We start from the raw sequence: 25,855 nt of genomic DNA on the forward strand, positions 1-25,855 counted from the left end.
ATTATTTTTTATTAATTAAGTATAATAAAATAATAGATTGAATCATATTAATTAATTATTTAAAAATATATAAGATATAGATTTTCCATTATCATAATTTCGACATATATATGTACATAAATATATACACATAAAAAATAATGATTCTCAAAATATTTTTTTCTTTCATATTTTTTAAGGAAAATTTTTATATATAAACTCATGGTGGAAATATCAAACAATTTTATAGTAAATATTTTATAGTAAATATTCAAAGATAGCATATTTAAAGTCAATAATCGCCTACTGCAATTTTCTAAAAAATTGTGGACAATAGAAAAATAATAGAAAAATAGTTAAGAATGTGTGTGTGTGTGTGTGTGTGTTTTGTACCTATTTTCAAAATATTGAGAATTGTACAGAATGTCCTTACATATGTTTAAAATCTTCAGTACAATTTTTAAATCGATTCACTAAAGCGTTCACAAGTTATAAAGATTTTAATTTGCACCGAATTATGTATACATATGTGAATACATATGTATACATATATGAATTATGTATGCTTATGGGAAACGTATAACTACGTTGATTCAAATGACAAAAGAACATGGAAATAATATTCAGAATTTGTTTAAAATTTGCAAAAGTTTAGATACAGAAAAAATATTTGGTCAAATAATATTATACAAGTACTAACTGGTTAAAAAGATATTAAATATAATTCAATGAAGTTAACCATGTATCTGTCACAAGACGAAATTCTCTGCCAAAAGTTAATCATTTCGATTAATAAAATTTGGAATATTTCAGTAAAAACGCAATAAATATTAAAAAATACATTTGTACACACTGTAGCTAAGATTAAATTGTAATATTCCACACAATTTCTCATACTCAAAATACACCAAAAGTGGATATTCGTCAGTATTGATTTTCAGCTATTTTTTGCTGGGATTGTACATACAAAACATTCTTAAATGATGTATCCAGCGAAACAATGGTATGTTTCTGATATCAATCTTTAGATAAACGTGTAATCGCGTTTCGCGAGTCGACGACGAACAGCTGATAAACTAAATCGAATCTACGAGCCGCGCGTCATGTCATTGAGCGATTCACATGACTGAATCAGCTGTTCATCGTCGTGTCGCGCGACTCGTATACGATTGCGCTTTGTTTGCCGCCAATACTGCTAGTCAAAAAAATAAGATAATAATACATATGAAAACTGAAGCGTACAACGATAATAATTCGTTTTATATTATTGTATTATATAATGCATATGCACAATATTATAGATTTTATCTTAAGAAAGATTTCAATATTTAACATATAATAACAAAAATATACTAAATATAATAAAATATAAAACGTAAGTAATAATACATATATCGGTGATCATATCATAAATAAGAATATGTATGATGTATATGTATGATTTCTTTCAAAGCGTGGAAGTTAAAGTGCAATGGCGTTTGCATTAATGAGTACAAATAATTCTTTTATACCAGAATATCGCGGACAGGAGCGAAATGGCCTCGTTTATCGTCGGCCGAGGCATTCAATTACAATAGGCTAGCAAGCCGCATATATCATCGGTTCACTCGCTTCCGTTACAAAATGCACTCGAAATAGTGGACTTCTCCCCGCGTGTGCCATAATTCCCGTATCAATTATTGACCGCTGTTTTTTGGAAAACGCCGTTCTCGAGCCACCCCTCGCTTGATCGGCCGCGTGCACCACTTTCCGCCCCATTCGTTGCACCCGCCCGCTTAATTATCCCCGACGGGAATACGATCAGTGTCTGGAATGAGGGACAGGGATATGGAAATGACGTTTCGCGACGTGTTTCGGAATAATACGACAAAGCATAATTGCTTTTTACTAGAGGCTTTCATACACTGCTCTCTTCTTCTCTCTTTTTTCAATTTGCTTACACCAGGTTCATTTATTGATTCATATCTCTCTCTCTCTCTCTCTCTCTCTCTCCCTCTTTCTCTTCTCTTTGTCGTTGCCATATCGCTCCCGGTAGTAAAACACGATTTTAATTGAATGTATCGCGGTTTTTTAATGTCAATAGCTTTTTACGTATTTTCAACTCATGCTGCACGCAATGAAAATAAGCTACATAAACTTTGCCGAATAATCGAAAAATCAGAAAATTGTTGTTAATGCATTACTATTTATTACCGCATTGTATTTATTACTACATTTATTTCATTCAATGAAAGGTTGCAATATCACGCAGAAAATTTATTGGGTTGCCCGAAAAGTAATTGCCGATTTCACGCACAGATGGCTTTGATGGTATTTGTGAATGTCTTATGTCAATATTGTGTTTTGTTTTCTTCTGACGTTTGTCAACTGTCACTTTTAGTTTACTTTAGAAGCAAATTGGACGTGTTTTTGTTGAAAATTGTTAGTTTGGCGTTAGTTTTAGTATGGAGTCCAAAAACGAGCATTTTCGTAATATTTTGCTTTTTTATTTCCGTAAAGGAAAAAACGCAGCGCAGGCTGCTAAAAAGTTACGTGATGTGTATGGTGAGGAAACCTTAAAAGAAAGACAGTGCCGAAATTGGTTTGATAAGTTTCGTTCTGGAGATTTTTCGCTCAAAGATGAGCAACGTTCAGGTCGGCCAATGAATGCTGATGATGAGCAAATCAAAGCCATAATCGAATTGGATCGTCATGTAACTGAGCGAGAGATTGGAGAGAAGTTGAAAATACCGAAATCAACAATCCACGATCATATGTAATGAAAAAGAGACTGTCTGTAATGAAAAAATCGGCAATTACTTTTCGGGCAACCCAATACTTTATGATTGCGATATTATGATATTATTCTTGATAGAAACAATTTAAAAAACCACCATATTTAATATCAATTATTTGACATAATTGAAATTTTTTATTAATAATAACATTTATTATAAACGTAACAAATTAGTTTTCTCTGGTATTGATCATATCTCAACTGGTATTAATTATACATATTACAAAATATTCTATTATTATCATAAAGTAATCACAATTTGATAGTTTATTCGTACAATATTTATTACAATATTGATTGTTAATTTTTTTGATTAATTAATTAATTAATTTTCAATCCTTTTATTTAATTATTCTAGAAATAATTGAATAGTTCTTCTCTTTTTTGTTGATTTATAGATCTATTTCGTGCTTATCCTATTAAACATTTAAACATTTAAACATTTAAACATTTAAACATTTAAACATTTAAACATTTAAACATTTAAACATTTAAACATTTAAACATTTAAACATTTAAACATTTAAACATTTAAACATTTAAACATTTAAACATTTAAACATTTAAACATTTAAATATTTACAAAATCGAAGATTCATTCAATTTTTTGTGTTAAATACAAGAGAAATCAATTACTAAAAAATTAAACTACCTATTTGCATAAAAGATAGTTATTTTATTCTTAGTTACTTTATTCAATCATTCGTGTCAAATTAAATTTAGTCCTAGTTTTTCTCTTTTCTATTCTTTTTCTTTTTTCCTTCGTAATCTCTTTTTCCTCTTAAATTTGAGCATGGTTTATTTAGAGGAAACCAAATTAAAATAAAAACAAGTCTACAAAATTCAATCAAAATTTAGTTATTATTATATAATATATCAAGATATTATAAAGAAATAAGTTTTCTTCTGATAGAAAAAAAACAAGTCATACTACATTTATTCTATTTAGAAATTAAATATTTTACAAAAATATTAAAATATTGGCATTCTTGTGTGAAAAAAATTAAAATACAGATAATATTTTATAAAAGATAATATGTAAAATTGTTTATATATAATTTTTGAGTTTATTATTAATGGCATATTTTAAGTGTTGCACACATAAATTATTTAATCATTAATTTTAATGACAATTTGGATGGTTGATTAATCACTCCATTCAAAAAAAATTAATAAATCTAATTTGTTATATTTAAAATTGAAGAATTAAATTTGTTTCTCATCTTGTGATGACATGATAGATAAAGGTATATATTATCAATATTTTTTCCTTTAAATTTTTATTTTACAGAAAAATATTCGGGATTTTGAAGAAAAGAAATAGTAAATTATCATTTCTTTCTCTTACATTACTTATACAATACAGGTAAAAACTGTAGATTGTTATTTTGTTGCGGTATTTTCAAATAATAATATATATTACTTCTCTAACAATACTTAATACAAATATATATTCTGATGCTTCAATTTTATCAATCTAAATTTAATTTGTTGCAATTTTCTCGGATAATATAATTATTTCTTTCACAAGACTTAAATATATTCTGACACTTCAATTTTATCAATCTAAATTTAATTTATTATTTGGATTGATATCGCGCAGTAATATACTTTAAAGTAATTGTCACACATTTTCCAACTGCTCCCCTTTTAGAACAATATTTCATCAGCGCTCTTTTCCATAAGAATAGTCAAAAATGAGATAAAAAATTATTAATCAAACTGTTATTTTTAAACAAAGATAATTGCATAAAAATATTAAGTAGATATATATGTATTAAAATTAAATACAAATAAGTTAAATACATATAAATAAATAAATATTAAGGAGATCATATATTGTATTCCCCTTGACATTTAAGTATGTGTTAATGTTTGCATCTTCTTCACCAAACAGAATAGGGACCAGACAGCTATCAAATAAGAATCAGACATCTGATTTTTCTTTATTTTAAAAATCTTTGATACATATTTTGAATGTGTAAAGTATATGTTTTGTTAAAATTTAAATTTCTTATGATCTAAAAAAAAATTCAATCGGTCAATATCTTACAAATAAACAAAAAAATGTATACTTTAATAAAATATAAGTTTTATCTAATTATATTTTTCGCGAATATTTATCTTTAATTTTAATTTATATTATTTATTTACTTATGTCACAAAATGCGAGTTATAGGTATAAACGATCAATTGTAAAATAAATTACAAATTTTATTATATTACAAAATTATATAATATAACCCTCCTAAAGGGTACACCTTGACGTTGGTGGGAGGGCTTAGTACCTGGAAGGTTTATCCTGAAGGGGAAGCTAAGTACCCTAAACGCGTTCGTGCGAAATGGCATATTGTTTGACGATCATTAAATTCAAAAGTGTCGTTCAAAGTGTCACGCGTATGAATTAATAAATTCTGTCGACTCTAATGACCTTAATGATTTGAGAGCAAGAACAGACTTGAGAGGCATCGGGCGTCAGCGAAATAGCTTTAGAAGTATTTATTATCTGTATATTAGTTGTTGTACGTATCTTAAAGTGCATAGAATCTAGGAAATATGCTGGAATATAGTATTAATTATTTCGGGTTGTAGTATTAATTATTCTGGGTAAAAAAACTTATATAAAAGTTTATATGTGTCCAATTGTCAATAAAGACATAGCTGTTTGAAACTATCGCATACAAAATCATCATGAGAGGTATAAAAGAATAAATAGCTTATTGTTTGTATTTATTGACTATTTGAGTAACACAAAATACAAACATTTTATAAATAATGTACAAGTAATTTATAACATGTACATACATACATACCATTACACAAGAATCGTAAAGCATTGAAGTTTGTGATGGAATTTTCGCACAAATATAAACTGTAAATTAATATATTTATGTAAATTAATATATTTAATATATTTATTCTCTAATATTAATTATTCTTCTCTTAATAGTGGTTTTGTATACATCAGTTTCAGACGGCTGCATTTCCACATCCATTGAAAATTGCATACATTAAATTCTTTTTTACTCAGAATAATCAATATTACAGCCTTTCAAAATATTTGCAATTTAAAATAGATACTATATATATATACAAAATAAATTAAAGGCAAATTACGAGTATGTATACAAACACACACACATATGTATATATATACATATACATACATAATTTATATTTCTTCAATTTATTGTGATGATTATATTCTTAAGAGCCTTCATATTTTTAATATGATATATTTGACTAAAATATAGACTAAATTCGGCTTCATAAAGTTTCATTCTGTGTTTCAATTGAACATAATTATATATAAATATTGTACGTGTGTTTAAACTTATAATTATAAATGTAAATTTATATTGTAATATCTAAACTCTGTACATAAGAGAATATTCTGAAGAGAAAGTTTTAGTATGCAAACAGTACTAAATTTTCAAAAGAGATATTCGTTTGATACAGAAATCTATAGTTTATTTGAAATTGATTGGCAAAAGCACAAAATTTCTCGCGCATTCAAAATTATCGTAACATTGAGAAACTCGAAGTTAGCATTGTATTGCTTAAAAATATAATCTAACAAAGAGTTTCTTCTCTAATATATTAATAAACGCCTAAAAATGTCATATTTCCTTATTATTTTTCAGATTTAACTTTATTAATGCTACGAAAAAATACAATGAAATAGAATGATTATTATTCTTTTCACGATTAAAAACAACATATAACCATAAAAGAAACTGCAACATAAAATTTAAAATTTTTTGAATTAATTTAAAAAATAAATGTTTCTAAGTATTAATTCATTTGACATATATATCAAAAAATAAAAGAGATTATTTGCTCCAAAATATTACAGAATCTCATGAAAAAAGCAACAAGTAATGCAAAGTTGCCAACAACATAAATGTTTGAGATATTATCAAAATATTATGGTCAAATATATTATGTGAAAGCATATGATTTTTAACGCACACGAAAATATAATGGAAACATGACTTTTGGAAAGCACGTAATCTTCATTTTAACGGCAAAACTGAATAATTTGAGGCTGGTGTCACTCGGGAGATACAATTTTTAGGTGCGAGTGTATTTGCGAACGAAATACAAGCGGTAGGACACCCCGTCGTCGCACCCCTGTTGCGAAGCAAATCTGCGAGCGCGGATAATACACGGTCATATTTTCGGCCATAATGAATATCTACCTATGCCTGCATCCTGTATACGGTGCTTGAGAACATCCGCTAGGTTTTGTTTTAAATGTTAGTCACGCTGGAACAACGCCAAATCCCGCACCAACCCCACGTAACCCTTGCTCCAACTTCCGCGGGCATCGGTCGTGTTCACCGCCAATCGGGATGTCGGAAAAAGAAAAAAAGGAAATGCAAACTCTCCACCAACGTACACTACAATCATATTTCGCGGCGAGCGAAATCGAGATTCGCTTGCATTCACGAGAGGACCAACTCAATAAACTGTAACAGTTATTCCTTTTCAGGATGGAATTAAATTGTCGTGTTAATTCCATCATCCACTGATGCGGATATGCTTCATTATCATCCAATGTCTACAGTATATACGTAGAAAAAAATGAATTAATAAAATATAAAATAATTAATTAAAATATAATCATTATAAAATATAATTGTAAAATATAATTATTAAATATAAATGTAATTATTATAAAATATATTTATAAAATATAATTATAAATATATTTATAAAATGTAATTATAAAATATAATTATTTCAATGAAAAATATATAAGAGAAAGTTATTCCTTAATTTAATTAAAGTAATTCTTTAGATACATACATATAAATATGTACAATTTATCAGACATTCGCAAACTTATTAAATTTATTAAATGTAGGCAATTTAAATCAACCTTTTTCTACTCAAGACAAGCGTATTCGCGGACAAAGGAAAAGAGGAAAGAGGAAATGATGTAGGAAAGCGTAGCGACGAGTAGCAACTGAAAGGAATAGAGGATAATTAAACCAATCCTGCTTTCGCGTACCTGTTTCCTCCTCGTGATGCAATCTTATCAGATCATCGCGCCTGCCACTTTAATCCCTGATGGACTTAATTACCGCAGAAGATGCTCAGTACGTTTGTACTTCCGCTTGTTCGTCGACGGCAAACAACAGAATCGGAATTCCCACATCTGCGGCGGCGCAGATCGCATCGTCGGAATTCCCAAAGAGGATAAACGGAAATGTTTGTATTCATTTCGACATCCATTAGCGATTACGTTAAAACTTCGAGTTCGCCGCAAACGTCTATCCAGCAAGTCCGACTTGAACTTTTAGGTTTCTTCACGCATTTAACTGTCTGACGGTTCGCACAGGGAGGGGTCCCCAAATCCGCCGGGAAAGCTTCGAAGAAAATTGCACGAGACGCTGTCCGGGATAAGAAACGCGTCTTAAGGAGAGACGCTGTTGTGTTGGGGAAACGCGCGTGTGAAAAGTTGATTTGTACCGGCCATGTATCTCGGACCCTTTTCGGAATTAATACGTTGATATAACACTGCGGAATATCGTACGTGAACCTTTTTCGAAACCATTATTCATGAACATAATGTCGGGAATGAAGGGATATTTCAATCCATGCTTTTCATTCGAAAAACTGCATGTTTCTATCGTTCGGGAAAAATAAAAAAAATAAATGTTACCCATTTACTCATATTTACGATTCAATCCACATCAGATATGCTTATAATAAACTATTCGCGATATTATTTATACGAAGAGAGGCCATAATTAATGTTACTCGCATACTTGAGAACTCATCTACCTTATTATTTGCTGCTTTGTGCTCTTCCGATTTGACTTGCGAGCTCCGAAACCTTAGAATAATAGTATTAAGTCAACGAGAGGATAAAACTTATCCCCTCGTGTTAACGCTACCGAGACGAACAAGACCTCGTTGGGGGAGAAGAGGGAGATGTTTGAGCAAAGTCGGATTGCGAAAAATGGAAAGAAAGAGAAAATTCGCCATTCTTGCTGGGGCTATAACGCAAAGATATGACGGGCGTCTTTCATGGTTCGTCGCGTTTCGACAAACTCGCCACAAAGGTAAAGCGAAACAGCAGCAGAAAGGGAGAATATTTCCCTTAACGTCTCTATACCTCGGCCCGCCTCTCATTGCCGCCGTCTATTCTTTCTATTTCGTCCGGGAAATAACAGCGAGCTGCTGGAATTGCGTGGAAAAAGTGCTCATTTGCGGATCCCGTTGCTCTCGACCCCGCGTCCGGCGCGTTATCGTCCGGCTTTTGTATGAATATCGTTAAACTTTTCGTCCCGGGATGTAAGAACGGAATTACTGATGAAAGATCTTTTAATAAGAAGCGCAATATCCCCAGACATACCTTGGTCGTTTGCAATCTCATATCTCACGAAGCTTGTCATTTATGTGACAGCTCTCATTGAATTTTTATTTCTATAAAGTCTTGTTTGTAGAAAATAACAATTGCTGTATTTTCTTCTTGCAAGATAAATTATTTTTTGTTGAAAAAAATTTTTTAGATCAATTGTTATTGAATTATTATTATTTATTGAAAAGAAAGCAATTTCAATCAGATTTAAGACAGTTCTCTCTCTTTCTTTTTCTCTTTTTCTTTCTTTTTTTCTCTTTTTCTGTACGCAAATGTTTAAATCTATATTTATTAATTTTTTTATTTTTCTATTAAAAAAAAATTATATTAATATTATATTTGTCAACAAGAATTTATGAAGAAAATTGTTGAAAGAGAGAAAAATTAGTCATATAATTGTAAGAATATTCTTTAAAATAAATTGTATATTTGATAAAGTATGCAATCGATGTAATTATAAGTCATTTAAATTTAATATTTAACATTGTAGCAAATTAACAACTATTTTAAAAATAACTGATTTAAAATAGAAAGAAGAAATCTACTGTTTTTTTTTCGGAATCTCTCGTTGAGGGCATTCTAAAGAGAATTTTGAAAAGGAAATGAATCGGAATTTTCTATAACTTCGACCACAGGATTTCTTTCGATGTGATTCTACGCAAGGGATACAATCGCTTTTGTCTTTTTCTTTCGTGTCGTGGTTCGTGGTACACTAGTATAGCCATTACTGTGATTAAACTAAATTAGTCGATTGTAACTTTCCGATTGTCGTCATCCGATATTCTTAAAGAACTCGAACAATTGGGACAAAATTACTTTCTACACTCTTTCGGAAATTGAAATACAGAATCTACGCTTTTAAGTAATTAAATTGTATTTTTCAGTTTTAACCTGCATATCTTTGCAGATGTAAAAAATGTAAAGAGCCATTTTGTTAATTAGCAGAATTTAAAGTTAGAAATCCAACTTAGAAAAAATTCGAATTTTTAAAAATAAAATATAATGTTTATAAATTGAATTTCTAATTTTCATATTCTGCCAAAAAATGGTTCTTTAAAGGATTAGAAGTTTTTTAATAAAGTATAATAAATAATATTCCATGCATTATAAAATACTAATAAAATACATAATACATACAAAAAATATATAAAATATCAAAATCAATGATAGAAATAAAGATTTAATGCATACGCATATATGTCGGTTTTCCATTTTCATTTTACAATTGTTTTATCTACCATATATATATATTTCTATTATTAAAAAAAACTGTTAAGATGAGCGAATGTAATCAGATTAAAATAATATTAACAAAAAGATTACATTATTGTATTATATATATAGATATTATTGTTACAGTTCAGGTAATCTGTGTTAATAAATTCTAGTATTAAACACAGTGAAAACAAATGAAACGAGATATAATCATTATTTATTATATCAATACATTTTACTAGGTTGAAGTCAATATTGACCTAGAATGCACTATATTGAGATTAACTTGTTTTTCAAACACGTGAAATTGTTCGACGAATAATAGATTTTTTTTAGACTTATTATTGAAATTAATTAATTAATTAAACAAAAATACACTTAAAGAAGAAAAACAGAATTTTAAATATTACACGTGAGTATGTTAATTGTAAGCAAACTGAGGAAGTATAGTCAGCTTTCGGAAAAAGCGCAAAAACTCTCTCTCTCTCTCTCTCTCTCTCTCTCTATATATATATATATATATATATATATATATATATATATATAATATTTTTTTTCTATATTCGTCAAACATTTTGGCAAACGTTTTATTTAAAATCGAGATAGTGCAATATTTTTCCTGGCTTATTTAATACTGACGAACACTTTTAACGCGTTTTAATCTTGTTACCGAATCGAAACGTATATCCAGCATATGTAACATTGCTATCACCGTAGTATGCTATAAACACACACCGTGTCAATCCCAGTCTCGAAAAAATTTAAAAACTGACGCGGTTTACATCTCCCTTCAGTGCATGTTTCGTTTAAATGCATATAGTAAAACGTTGTAGCAAAAAAAAAAGCTGTTTTATCCGTATGTCAGTTGAAACAACATGACATAACAGCAAGTTAACGATTCGATCGTGAAATGTTCGCAACGTGCTTCGACGTGACGTGCAGATGCACGCACTGTCGTATGCATTCAAAGAATGGCACTGCACCCGACAGATGAGCGAATGGGTATATGTCGCGTTACCGCGTTGCACTGACCAAGATAGTACATTTTCGCGAATTTTAATTAGTGAAATAATTTGCGCAAATAATCATTATTAATCAAGAAAACAAAAGAAAAAGAGATTTAATTACGGAAATAGAAAAAATAAAAGATCGAATCAAAGATTTGATTTAATATGCACAATATAAAAAAAATCTAACAAAAAGATATCAGATTGAAAGGAATATTTAAAATGAATCTTTATAAAAAAAATTTTATAAAGATATGATTATAAAAATCTAAAGTATGATGCAAAATTACCTGTTAAAAAAATAACAACCTGTTATAAAAATAACAAAGAATAAAAATTTCAGAAAAAATACAGACATAAATGTGTAAGGTTTTTCATTAAATTTCGAAAATTCTCATAATTGAATATTCTTATAATATTTTAAATATATTGTTTTATTGTACATATTTTACATATATTGTTTTATTGTACATATTTTACACTCTAAATATTTCAAAGTAGTACATTATTTGCCGTTATCTACTTAAAAAGAGATTGCATTTTCATGGATTTAGTTTGGTTAAACGGAATGGATTTGTCAACAATGAAATACAAATAGAACAGGTGGATTGAAGAGCGTAACAATGAAGCAGATAATAGCATCAATTAGTCAGTCATTTCACTATGAGGTTTTACTAATGAAAAGGGTGAAGTTAACGGAAGTGCAATTGTTCACCGCAATAGATCGTTGCATAAAAAAGAAAGAAGCAAGAAGAAATAACTGCAATAAAGTTCGAAATAAAAGTTTGTTTTTTACGACGAGAAAAAATACTTTATCGTTACAGATATACAATAATTCATGCTTTTTGATTCACATGTTTTTAATCTAAAACTAGAATATTGATAAAAAGTGTTTCTTGTATATTTCAAGCCACACATGAATGTGCAAATGATAAGTTAATGAAGATTGTTTTGATTAAATTATTTTTAAATCTAGGCTAGAATTTATTACTTTTAGGTGTTTCTAAAATTTTAGATATTTTCTTTAAGAATTTTAATTTAAATTGTTTAACACACTATTCTCTTCAATATGCAACTTTAAATATGCAACTTTAAATATTCTTGAAGTTAATTTTATCAAATTTAGATACTATTAAAGTGTATTTATTCGAAATTAAATAGAAAACATGTTATTTATCAATAATTTTGCATTTTAATTCCTGAAAGTAAATTTTAATCGGTTAAAACTCGATACTATATCAATGTCTTGAGTTTTTATTATAAAAGAACAATTTAAATATACATATTCAAAGTGGAAAGGAAATGTACGAGAAGCTTGGGATTATTTTATATATTTCTTATTTACATAGCATCTATATTGAAGAAAAGTTTTACGTTTTGCATGGATTCTGATATCTCTGTTCTTTGCATTACATGTGAAGCCGTATGCGTTTACAGCCGTAGGTAACGAAATTTTGCAATCCTTCAATATCTCGTACTGCAATTGTATCCAAGACGGAGCAATGTCTTTGAATCCCGAATGAAATAGCAACTCGCAGTCGAGAGATACGTGACACTCAACACAATTTGTATCGGATCGTCCCGTTTTCTCCCCGGAGGATGGGAGAATGGTCGAGTACAAAATTCACAACACGATCTCTTTTATAGTGTCGATCTCGAGGGAGCCGTTCGTATTAAAGATGCATAATTCCCTTGTCGTTGTTTTTTAGGGTTCATTCTCAAACGGAAGGCAAAAGTATTCCGCGCGCAAAAATGTCTGTAGACATCAAATGGGAACAATGACGCGGATAAAGTAAACATTTTAACAGACTTCTCTGCTTCAATATGCGAGTCACGATATGCGTGGCTCTTATTGACATGAAAAACGCAAAGTATTTATTAAAATTGAATTTTATTTGTTAAAATTATTAATATTTATCAAAATTGAATTTTCAATGAAAGTGATTACACATTAAGATTATCTTTTCATAATTGCCAATAGCAAGATTGTATTTTTGAATTTATTCTATTTTATTATATAATGTGGAATGCATGTTTCCTACCGATATTTTAAAATTGCAAAATCTGTGCTCGTAATGAAATAATGAAATAATAACTAATTAATACTATAACAAACCAAATATATATTACAATCCATTACTGTAATAAGAGATGTCTCAATTAATGAATAATTACTTATATATTTATTAAAGCAAACATTTATCTCAATTATATCCAATAAGAGCTTAATTGTGATTGAGACAAAGTAATTAAAGGTTTCCCAGAAAATTTCGAAAATTTACCATTTATTTTTGGCATATATTCTTTATGTAATTGCTAACTAAAATAGAAATTTTTATTGAATGATTCTTTTAATTCGCATTTTATTCTTTCACATTTTCAACCGCTATTAGATTTTATTATAATAGTTTTAATTGTCATTTGATGTCGTTAATATTTAAAGATACCATTTGGGTCAAAATTATCTCGCTGCGAAAAGATAAAAGATAAAAGATTATATAAATACTGTATGAAACAGTTTTATTTATAGGTTTAATTTAGTGGAATTATTTTTGAATGCATAGAGAAATTATACCGTATGAATAAGACAGTCGTATGAATGGGATTTTTGCACGATCGCTAATATTGTACAAATTGAATTTATTTTATTTTATAATGTGCAACTTACTTATTTTTTACTTAATTTTAATCAAATAACAACTTCTATGGAAAAAAGAATGATGATTCTATAAATGCTACATTTCAAATTAGCGTTTAAAAATATCAAAACAATTACATAATTTTATTTCATAGGAAGAAGCCTTTATATTTTTCTCAACGACTATCGGATAGAGCCAAACCATTTTGCGATTCGCAATTATTTATTGGAATTGCACTATTAACTTTACTGGATCACTGTATTCTTTTCTGGATTATTTTGGATATTTTATTATACCAATCTTTTCTCATTATTATATTCAAGTATCTGATATAAGGTTCAAAAGCAACGTATATTCAAACACACAATTTAATATTTTATCCGATATTAATTTTTTATTACTCGTATTTTATTAAAAATATGTTAATATTTATCAGAAATAATTGTAGCTTTTATCAGAAATAATTGTAGCTAATATTATATAGTTTAATTTTAACAAATTTTAATAATATTACATAGAATATTTTTAACAAATTAACACACAAAATTAATATTTACATAATAAAGGGCATATTAAAAATATTTTATTATTTATTTTATATTTTTTGTTATTAAAATTTAACTCCAATTTTTACTCAAATATATTTATTATACTATATAATATTTATTAAATTAATTGTGTGTTTCAGTTTATGAGTATTGATTAATGTTAACATAATTTAGAAATATTCGTACTATTAGTTATAATATTTTATGTAATTGCAATTTTAATGTCATAAAGTATAATATTATGATAACTTTATACAAACGAATTTTATAATCAATATCAAAGCTAATACACGATGAAAAAGTTTCATTCAATTTTATCGGCTAAAGAATATAGATATCTTGCTCGAGGTCACACACATGAAAGAATGAAAAATTCCTCGGAAATATTCTCGATATACGGTCCGCGGTAAAAATGGAAAACAGTCGAATGAAATTCAGAGGATGGGCTTCCCGTGGAATCGGATAAGATTGATTCAAGCCGGCGGATTTTTGCAGGGAGAATCAGAAATCGGCTTAAACCTTGATACCTAGCTCGTTTCGATGAAGAGTGCAAAGTGTGGTACGTGCCTTGCGAGAGGAGACCTAAGTATCCTGAAAGGATTCCCAGGATCACGAGAGCTGATACATTTTCGGAATTTTACATCAGAAACGACAACAGAGTTTTCAGTTGCCGCTCGATGAAATTCTATATCGAAAAATTTATGCTAAAAAAGATTAATGTATACACAATACACTGGTCAACAAAAAAAATAATTTTAACTTTTTCCTCTTATAATTTTGCAGTTTTGGGCTTATTTAAGTGTGCTGACTTCGAGTACGACAGTAGTTTTTTTTTTAACAGCTCTTGTTTTTTAATATTTTTAAACTACCCCCTTTAGACATCACGTGCAGTTTTTTGTGTTTTACTCGACTCAAAATTATTATTTTTTTAACTTTCGATATGTCTTCGACTCGGAGACGTTGTTTACATAATCCAGATAGTTTTTGTTACATTTGTGGCGAATACATCTTTCAAAAATATCGAAAATCTATTTCAGAATTTGTTAATTGTAATATCTTATAAATAAAAAAAAGTAAAGCTGATACAAGTAAACTAGTATTTTTTTCGTAATCAGTGCCTTAGATATAACCTATAATACATGTTAAATGTCAGGAAAAAATTGAAGTGTTGACCAGTGTTATTTTTCTTGGAATAAAATTCTATAAATATTAAAAGTGTAATCTCTAAAAAATATTTTACACAATCTTTTATTAGAATAAAATAACGATTAGAGAAAATAAAGTTTTAAATTTAGTTAAAGGAATTCATTTAATTTTCGAATTAAATTGCGCAATCAAAGTCCTCGCTTGAATTTTTCGATACGCAACGATTCGATTACTCGTGTAATTTGAAATATCTATCAGATCGGTTACAAATACCGAGTAATCCTCCGACATGAAGCGAATTCAGTGTCTTTGAATCATGTCCCGCCTCTCAAAAACCTTCCACAAACCGACAGAGGATTTTGAAACGTGACTTGATTCCGCGTCGTAGTCTCGGAATGCAATCATCGTTTGATCGCAGACGGACAGATTGGGAAGGATTACGAGAGAAATGAACGAAGGATAGTGATCGGGGAAGGAGTTTTAGTCGAGATTGGGGATGCGGGCCAACAATCACGATTACGAACGATTGAATCGGCCTCGTGAGAGATACCGATGAGTATGGGTCATCTTGCGCGATATCGTCTCCCTGTTTTTTTTTTCTCATGTCCTACACATATGTATACGAGCAGGAAAAGGAAATCAGACTTATACGAGTAGTAATTTGTGGTAATCGCTTTCTTCAATTGCTGGATGGCAACTTCTCGGACGGAAGCAGCTCCTCCAGCTATCGCATATTTTACGGCCGTTAAAATCGTTCGAGGATGCAGTAAATGTTTATGTACGAATTTACGAGGAACGCGCGGTGTCAGAGAATACGTAAAATTATGGCGGTACCGTGACTAGAATTATTTACATAATGACCGCTTCTATGTGTTGGCATACATATATGCTGAAAAATATGAATTTTCCGGACTAGTAATTTACTATCCGGTTAGTTCGTTCTAACCACCGCCTTTCGGCAACGTGTCTCCTTTCGTAGACAAGGCTAGTAAAGCTGTGTAAATAAATAAACAGACATCGTTTAGTATTCAAGGGATTTTGCAGGAAACTATTCAATAGTTAAAGTCAGAGATAACTACCACTGCAATCTCGGGAAACAAATGTTATATATATTATATATATATATATATATATATATATATATATATAGAGAGAGAGAGAGAGAGAGAGAGAGAGAATTTATTTCATACATGAAAAGAAATTATAAATATATGTTTTTTGAATACACTTTAAAGGATGAGAAAATTATTTACATATACTTGTCTAAATCTTTGCGAATTTATTGCTAAGAAATAAAAATGTAAAACAATACATCATATATCAAATATAAGATAGTTAAATAATTAATGTTTCGTATGAACAAAAAAACATTAGTTACAGCATTCATTTTTGCTAGTAAATTTTATGTAATTTATCTTGGAAAAAATCCGATATTAAAGAATTTATAATTAATACAAAAACCATCAAGTAGAGATAAAAAAGCGAGGACAAGCTGAAAAAGATGAAATTATCTTATAGCAAATAAATATTTAATAATAATAAATAAAAATAATAATCTCTCTCTCTCTCTCTCTCAAAAAGAAAAACACTATTAAATTCCTTACTTTTGCTGATCATCATAATTTATCATTGTAACTAAAATTATTGATAGGAATAGTTTTTATTCAGCAAAAAAGAAATCGCTTAGATAAAAGTATGGTATATTATAATGATAGAAAATTCATAGAAAAAAAATAACTCGTCATTGTGGAGTATCTCAATATCATGCGATGTTCTTGCACGCATGTGTGTAATTTTGCCGCGATATTTTTGTATCTGTATAATTTTACCAATGAACACTATTTTTAATGTAACCCGTACGTCCCATAATATCACGTTTACTATGGCTAGCTTATCTGCTCGCCATGACACTGGGTGTACCAAATTTGCATGCACTACGGGTACTATTGTATAACGCCCTGTAACGTCCATTATCTTCGGCGAGTTGTAGCACGTGCCGTTCTGCTTTAATATACTCCCAAACGCAGTATATTGGTGCATGGAATGATACATATCTAACATCTGCAAGCTACGTGTAACCATTCATGCTTTTGTATAAAATTTGAGAGCTGCTTCTTCTACAAAGATTTTTCTGTAATTAATGAAACAAAAAGAAAACGCAGATTAAGATATAAATTTTTCCTTATTTATATTGTTAAAATAAAATACTATTGCATGCGTAATTGTTAAATTTTCTCCCTCTCAAGAAGTAATTTAAATTGTTAAGTTTAAAGTTCATTTAAAATTTAATTTTAATTATAAATAATAAATAGCTCATGATAAAAGTATATTTATGTAGACTTATATGTATAAAAAATATGAAGAAAAACGATATATTATTATCATACATTTCGATATATGTGAAATAATGCAATTATGATTAAATTAGTCAATTCTTTTCACAATCGGATATTTGAAAATTTTATTTAAGATTATTTTATCCAACAGAAGAGGGAAGGAAAATTGTGGAAAGAAGAACATTAAAACAAATGGCAATTTCTCGCGAGTATGAGAGAATGGGCTAGATTGAAACGGATACAATTCTACACGAATAGAAAACTCTTTGCTCCCGGTTATATCTGTTGCTTTACGAGCCTGAAGAACGGTTTTATTTATGTATTAGTTCATCACCGAAACAACCATTGCAAAAGCGCGGCCACCTGCTACCCACAATATCCTTTCCCCGTCTTATCTTTTTAAATATTTATGATAAAGAGTCGTAATATGCAATCGGAATCGGAATCAAAGCTCAACAGCGTCTTTGACGACAGAGAATTTTGCAAATTGTATCTATTGATGCAGCGATTTTAGATAACATTTGCAATAGAAGATACAAAATTTATCTTATGGAAATGTGATATATATTTCACATGAAATAGCTATATTGGAGCAATAATATTGCGGCAGTTTTCTCAGATTGCATAATAGAAGTGTCTTTAACGTTATATTGGAAATTTGAATCTAAACAGCCGTAAAAATGGATCTAGACATATTGATTAAGACAATTTTTTGAAAATAAATAAATTAATAATTTAGCAATATATAAATAATACATAAATATATTTTCTTGCTTTCTACAGTTTATGTCAGTTAATAATACACAATAATATATAAATATATTTTCTTGTTTTCTACAGTTTATGTCAGTTAATAAAGATATTGATTGGTTCAGGCATAGTTTATTTTTTTAGAAGATACTGCGATTCGAATATAAAATAACTGAGTCTTGCAAGAAAATTTATGTTTGTTGTAGCTACTATATATATTGTTTTCCGCGTTGATGCTAACAGTAAATGCATCTAATAATTAATATTATCGGAAGAAACAGATGATTAATTTGGTGGATCTTACGACTTAACATTTCAAACTCGCAAACTTGCAAGCGCGAAATTGTAGAGTAAACTTTCTTGCATGCTAGGATGTCTCAGATTTCTCGTAAATCTTGCCTATATATGGTGAAAATTTATTATCTGTTTCTAGATGGCTGAGAGAGAATTATTAATGTATCGATAATATTCTAAAACCAATAATATATTAGGATTATCTAAATTTAATGTCTGCAAATTACCATTGATAAGTACATGTTTTTATTTTCTAAAAAAAATATTAGTATTGTTTTAAAAATCACAAAAAAGTACATTACATGATTGTTATGTATTTATCATGTAAAGTAGAACTCCATCTCTGATTTCACTGTCAATGTACTAAAGATGATTACTCGAACGTTAATTACACGGAAAATTAGCTGCATCGAAGAGCCATCAGCGGAGGAAGATTTCCGGAAAGCATTTAAGGATCCAGATAACGGACAAGAACAAGATCAAGGAGGATGTAACGGAAAGCGGGATAATGGATTAAACTGTACGTGATGCATTAATGTTGTATCAACATGTACGCGCACATGTTGGAGTTTAATCGAGGCGCATTCCCGAACATTACTAATGCATCGAGTTTAAGGTTTTTTAAAGATTTATTACGCAATATTTAAAATGGCCACGTGTGCAATTATTGAAAATTTAATGAATACACTTTACACGAATCTTTTTCCTCTAACATATTTTTTATTTTAATTTATATGAGGATCTTATTGTGCGTGAAAAAATAGGGAGATACAGAAAAATATCTTTTCGCGAAAAGTAATTAATAAATAAAGTTATAAAAATAAATATTGATAATTAGTTATAATTTTCGTCAGCATACTTTATATGTATCATTTTATCGATGCTTAATTAATATTGAAAACTAAGTGTCAATATATTAATTTCAAAACATATAAATTAACTAAATATTGTTTTCTTGTTATATAATATATTATAATTATAAATGTAATTAAAAATTACTAAGATAAATTTAAATAATTAACTTTAATTATTTAAATTTAATTAAAAATTAATAGTTAAGTTTATTAAAATGAAAGAGAGAAAAACGTTCAATAAATGTCATTTTAATATTTTAAGTCTTAAAAATAAGAAACATTTTCGATAAATGAATTTCTATGCAATAACACATACAAAACAAGCTATAATTTTTAGACATCATACAAAAAAAGACATATATATGTTGTATTCATACATAAAGTTGCTGCACAAATTGATAGCAGTGTATAAATGTAAACATTTATTGCCTCGTCCATGAGAAATAATGTCTTTAGATTGAGACTAAAGAAAGAAATCTCTTCTCTGCTGGTGATTCTCGTCCCAGGGGTCGGAAGCTGCGCTATTCTTAGAAATTCTTAAGCTTAAGAAGCTTAATCTTCTTGATCAAGGTTGCGCGTGTCCTCGAGGGTTGAAATGAGGAAGAAAAACCGTTGTTAGATCTTGTAGATCTTGTAGACCGCACAAGAAAATGTAATTTCATCTATTAAGTACCAACAGGATTGTTTGGCCCCGACCTTTTAACCACCCGTAGATTTTCCGCCGTAAACACAGAAAGCGATTTAGCAGCGAGCTTTTCCACGCTTCGTTGTGATTTCAACCGACAACTTCTGTGTGTTTTCTTTACTATCCGTTCTTGCCGTAATTTTCTATTTCTGTCGTATAAAGCCGGAGCAGGATTACGCTTAGTCGAGCAAAAATATTTGGCAATATGTTCCGATTCAAGTCATATAATATCTCAATGTGTACGTATGAATCTCGCTTATTGTTTTTTTATCATACATTGGATATAGTCCCGTCAACATTTGATGATAATCTTCCTTATATTTATATTTATCTATATTACTTATATATTACTTATATTTATTTATATTTATTAAAAAGTTCTCGGTCTAGAATCTATTAAACATGCTACTTTATAAAACGAGAAAATCAATACCTTATTTTAAAAAATCAGGACAAAATTTGTCAAAGAACCTTTAAAAAACCTTTTTTAAATTTGCGCATATCTTAATTAATGCCTCAATTAACGTTTGCGGAGCAAACACTGCGAAACACTGTGTACTGATGTTGTAATGTAAAGAAAATATAAACTGGTTACTGCTCGTAAACATTTCACATGCGCCAAACGAATATGAGTAATAAATAAGGATCTTCGTCCATCTTGCGTCTTTCCTCATCTTCCGCCCAACGTTCTCCATTTGTAGAGAACGATAGTCATGTTAAACTTTACGTTGATGTTTCTGGCTGTATTACTATGCGTTACAGCGAATGTTTACAGTGAACCGAGCGCATTCGTATATTTACACGAATATTTACGGCGACGGCTTGGTGATTTTTATATTTTTTCTCTGTGTTATGCGATCCGCTGTTTCTACATTTCTAGACATTTCCACTATTCTAGTGACGTGTCCGAGTCTATAATATCAATCATATTTATTGCATGATATTTTTTTAGCAACTAAAGTATTTTAGAGTAAAGTTTTCAAAATGAAATTGTATTTATTTATAAAAATGAAGAGATCTCTCACTCTCTTTTTCATTGAAAAAGTAATTTAAGAGTCTTATAATTAAAAAATTTTAATGAATTTAAAAATTCGATTCTATTAGATTAATAAATTTTTAATTTAAATTAGGAAATATTTAATATACATAATATAATTTGAGAGATATAATTATCTTCTACTTATAAGCAGATAATTAATTGTAAAGCTAAGAAATCTACTAAATCCAACAAGCTAAAGTCCTTAATATTTTCGTATTTTTCGTATTATTCATATTTTTATATTTTTTCTCTGTGTTATGCGATCCGCTGTTTCTATATTTCTAGACATTTCCACTATTCTAGTGACGTGTCCGAGTCTATAATATCAATCATATTTATCGCATGATATTTTTTTAGCAACTAAAGTATTTTAGAGTAAAGTTTTCAAAATGAAATTGTATTTATTTATAAAAATGAAGAGATCTCTCACTCTCTTTTTCATTGAAAAAGTAATTTAAGAGTCTTATAATTAAAAAATTTTAATGAATTTAAAGATTCTATTAGATTAATAAATTTTTAATTTAAATTAGAAAATATTTAATATACATAATATAATTTGAGAGATATAATTATCTTCTACTTATAAGTAGATAATTAATTGTAAAGTTAAGAAATCTACTAAATCTAACAAGCTAAAGTCCTTAATATTTTCGTAGGAACAAAACGGGACCAAGGTGAGAAATGTGACAGGCAAAACACGCGGAGGAACTGTTCATTTGCGTGAGTGCATTCACACCATTATTGCAGCGCACGGTACGAGACGATAGTAAGTAGACAGATAGAAATGTATGCTTATACATACATAGTTAGGTGGTGGCCAGTAAACTGGCCAGGCACTCGTAAAATGCGGCGATCGCACGACCGTCATAAAGATTTCCCATCGTTGGCGGGGGCGTATGCCAGTGGGGTGGCAGAGGTTCCAGGGGGATGATAGTGGGACTGAGAAGTGCACCCCGCGGACTGGTGAGATAGCCACCCGTCTGCCCGTCTCACCCTTTACATTCCGCAGCCACGCCGCGTACGCAAAGGGATCGGGTATTTATGGTACGGCCACATTGATTCGTGTTAAGCCGCCGGTACTTGACCTTCCGCAGCGAAGTATTCATCACTACACGACCGCGAATGGTTTTTCCATGTCGATCGTTTAACGTGTAACAGGTCCGCTGCGACTCGTAGAGAGATTTTATTGGCAGTTATGCATGTATTATATATAATGCGAAAGAAAGTGCCAAGCGCTTTAGGCGCAATTAGGCTTCAGCAAAATTAATTGGACTTAGTTTTATTTTCTAGTTCTATTTAAATAAATAGAAAATAGGTGAAAAATTATTCCATATAATAAATATACATGTTTTTTGATATATATATTTATTAAATAATTAATAAAAAAAATATAATAATTATATTGTATAATTAATATACAATATTATTTAATAATTTATTAATATAATAATAATAATTTATATAATATTATTTAATAATTATTTAATAATTTGTAAGATATTAATTAATATATATCGATTATATGTAATTAATTTAAATACAAATAAAAGTGGTATAAGTAGAATGAAAGTGGCAATGTCGAAAGTATTTAAAACTGTCGAAGAAATCGTCGCGGAAATAAATTATGCAAACCTAGCGTAAGAAAGAAAAGCTTCTTACCTTTGCTAGGAAAACGAACAAGAGTGCTTTCCTGAAATAATTGAAATATCTCTTACAGATTGTAAAGGATCGTCACGAATCCTTTGCAAAAGCCATCAGAGCAAGAGTGATATTAGTAACAGCTGTAACGGCTGTCGGGCGGAATCGTGATGTTCTTAATAATCGGAAGTAAGAGAGTGTCAGATTCGGGAGAGATGTAACTTCGCGGTAATTAATCGTCTTTGAGAAATCCACCGTTGTAGATGAAGACAATTCGACTCAACTCTCCGCTCTAATTAATAATGATATCTAGAACCGGCGTAATATGTATGGAACGTAATGTATATAGAGATTCAGGTGCGCAAGTTGAATCGGATCGTCGCATTGCATCCTTGTATTCGCCCACAGATTTCTGCGGATGGCGAAATTTAGATCAATTTAACATCGTATTAATTATTCACTTGTCGATGACATTTATATTATATTGTTACACGTGTCATCTCTCCCTTTCTCTCTGATTTTATGTCAAAGTAATAATTAATATACCTGCTCATCAACATAAAATTAAAACAAAATTGTTTGCACTAAATTAATTGCAGTCGCTTTAAATTTAATATTAATAAAAAAATAGTTAATAATCAATACACGTAATGTATAAATGAAAGATGTGCAATCCTGCATAGAGAATGACTTTCGCCAAGGCATCAGAGAGATTTAGATCAACCGCAGCGGCTCGGCTCTCCTGAATTTCCTACACGTCCCTGAAGTGCCGCGGATTAATTTTTAAGAACAATACTACGCCATGTAGAAGTACATTGTAACTGGAAGGAACGCCTCGTCCTTCGAAACCGTCTGCGACACTTATCCCTGACATACTTCTAGAACTGCAACCCCCGTAGTCTTATGTGCTTTTGAAGAGAAAATCTCAGTAAAATATAAAATATAATGATAACAGTGTGTATATGCAAGAAAGTTAGATGACAATATGACGTAAATTAGATATACAAACTTCTTCGTATCTGTTCTACGTCTCGCAAGATTTGCGTCTTGTTTGTATTCGCGTCTCTCTAATCTGACTGGTCTGTGCTAGGTCTGGCACACGTATCATAGATAGAGTATGTTGGGTGAAGCAGGAAGTGTAATGTGCGCACCTTGTGTTTCCTCTCGGTACTCCCTAAACTCTGGAAGCCCTCTGTGAAGCCCTCTCACTTCCTCTCCTACCTCTTCTCCTGATTCCTTCTCTCTCTCTCTCTCTCTCTCTCTCTCTCTCTCCCTCTCTCGCTGTTTCTCATCCCTAGATTCTCTTGAAAGCTCATGAATTTCCAACACACCGCCATCCTGCCCGCTTCGCGTCACGTTAACTCGAGTACCACGTTTGTCTACGCAAACACTCGCATATTTACGCGAAGGGATACACATAATTAGATACGTAGCTGCGGGTCCAGGTCGGCGAGTTAGCTCGTACTGGTGAAGCTTGTGCATCTCTATGTTCTGTGTTCGCTCTACATCGAGATGACCGAGCATCTGCGAAAGAATTTGTTTCCATCTACACGAGAATGTTGCGGAAATTTGTCGACGAGTAAAATAAAGAAAGAAAAATGATATTGCGGCTATATTGATCTAAAAAAACTTCTTTAGAAAAAGATAAAAAAATAAATAAAGTATATTAAAAGTATAGAAACTTGTATGTAACTTGTAATACTTGTAATAAATAAAAATTTTTCATATTTTCAATCATATGCGCTAATTATATATGTTCTAATTAAATGCTGATTTTAATTATAATGTAAATAAATCATATAAAAATTTTATATCTTTAAATAATGATAACAAATGTCCTAATATTTCTAAAATATTGAATATTGATTATTAACTATAATAATAAAATAATATTATATTACTACATATATATATATATATATATATATATATATATGTATATATATAAATAATTACTACATAGTAATAAAATAATATTAATATATTAGTAATTCGCTATAATGATACTTTCATATATAATACGTATTACCATTTAATATAAATAGAACACGTTTAATTTAAATAGGCCACACACACACATGCTTTAAAATATATATTATTTATATTATTAATAATATCTCATTAATATGTTTATATTTAAATTCATTATAAATATAATTTTGCATGAATATTGTGATTAATAGTTTAAATTATTAAATTAATAAGTAATTTGATCTATAATTAATATAAAAATATGTCAGTCACAGATTATAAATCGCAATTTAATAAATATTGCAAATGCACATGTAGTATACTTTATATATTGTAACGACAATATCTATATTTATACAATCTTACAATGCAACATATGTAAATCTTAATATATTTTGTAAAAATAAAATTTAAAAAAAATTGACATTTTATAAATGCTTAAATGAAAAATAATATTAACTAATATTATATAATAATAATATAACTTTTTCCTTTTCAACTGCAACAGTTATATATAATTATGTTTAATTCTTAACAATTCAAAAAAATTAATAAATATATTTTCACTATTTATTACTATTTATTACTATTTAAATTTATTACTA

At 29.4% G+C, this 25,855-nt stretch overlaps 1 long non-coding RNA gene across 2 annotated transcripts in view; it reads left to right on the forward strand.

The window, feature by feature from the left end:
* The window catches only part of LOC105251014, a 44,680-nt gene that overhangs the window by 16,034 nt on the left and 2,791 nt on the right, over window positions 1-25,855 (forward strand). For both annotated transcript variants that reach the window (XR_003122577.1, XR_889166.2), the window contains one exon: window positions 22,298-22,407. This is a non-coding gene — a long non-coding RNA (uncharacterized LOC105251014). The remainder of the gene's footprint in view (window positions 1-22,297; window positions 22,408-25,855) is intronic.

Source organism: Camponotus floridanus, unplaced genomic scaffold, assembly GCF_003227725.1.
Source record: "Camponotus floridanus strain SB8 unplaced genomic scaffold, Cflo_v7.5 scaffold17, whole genome shotgun sequence".
In the NCBI taxonomy this organism is placed as follows: domain Eukaryota; kingdom Metazoa; phylum Arthropoda; class Insecta; order Hymenoptera; family Formicidae; genus Camponotus; species Camponotus floridanus.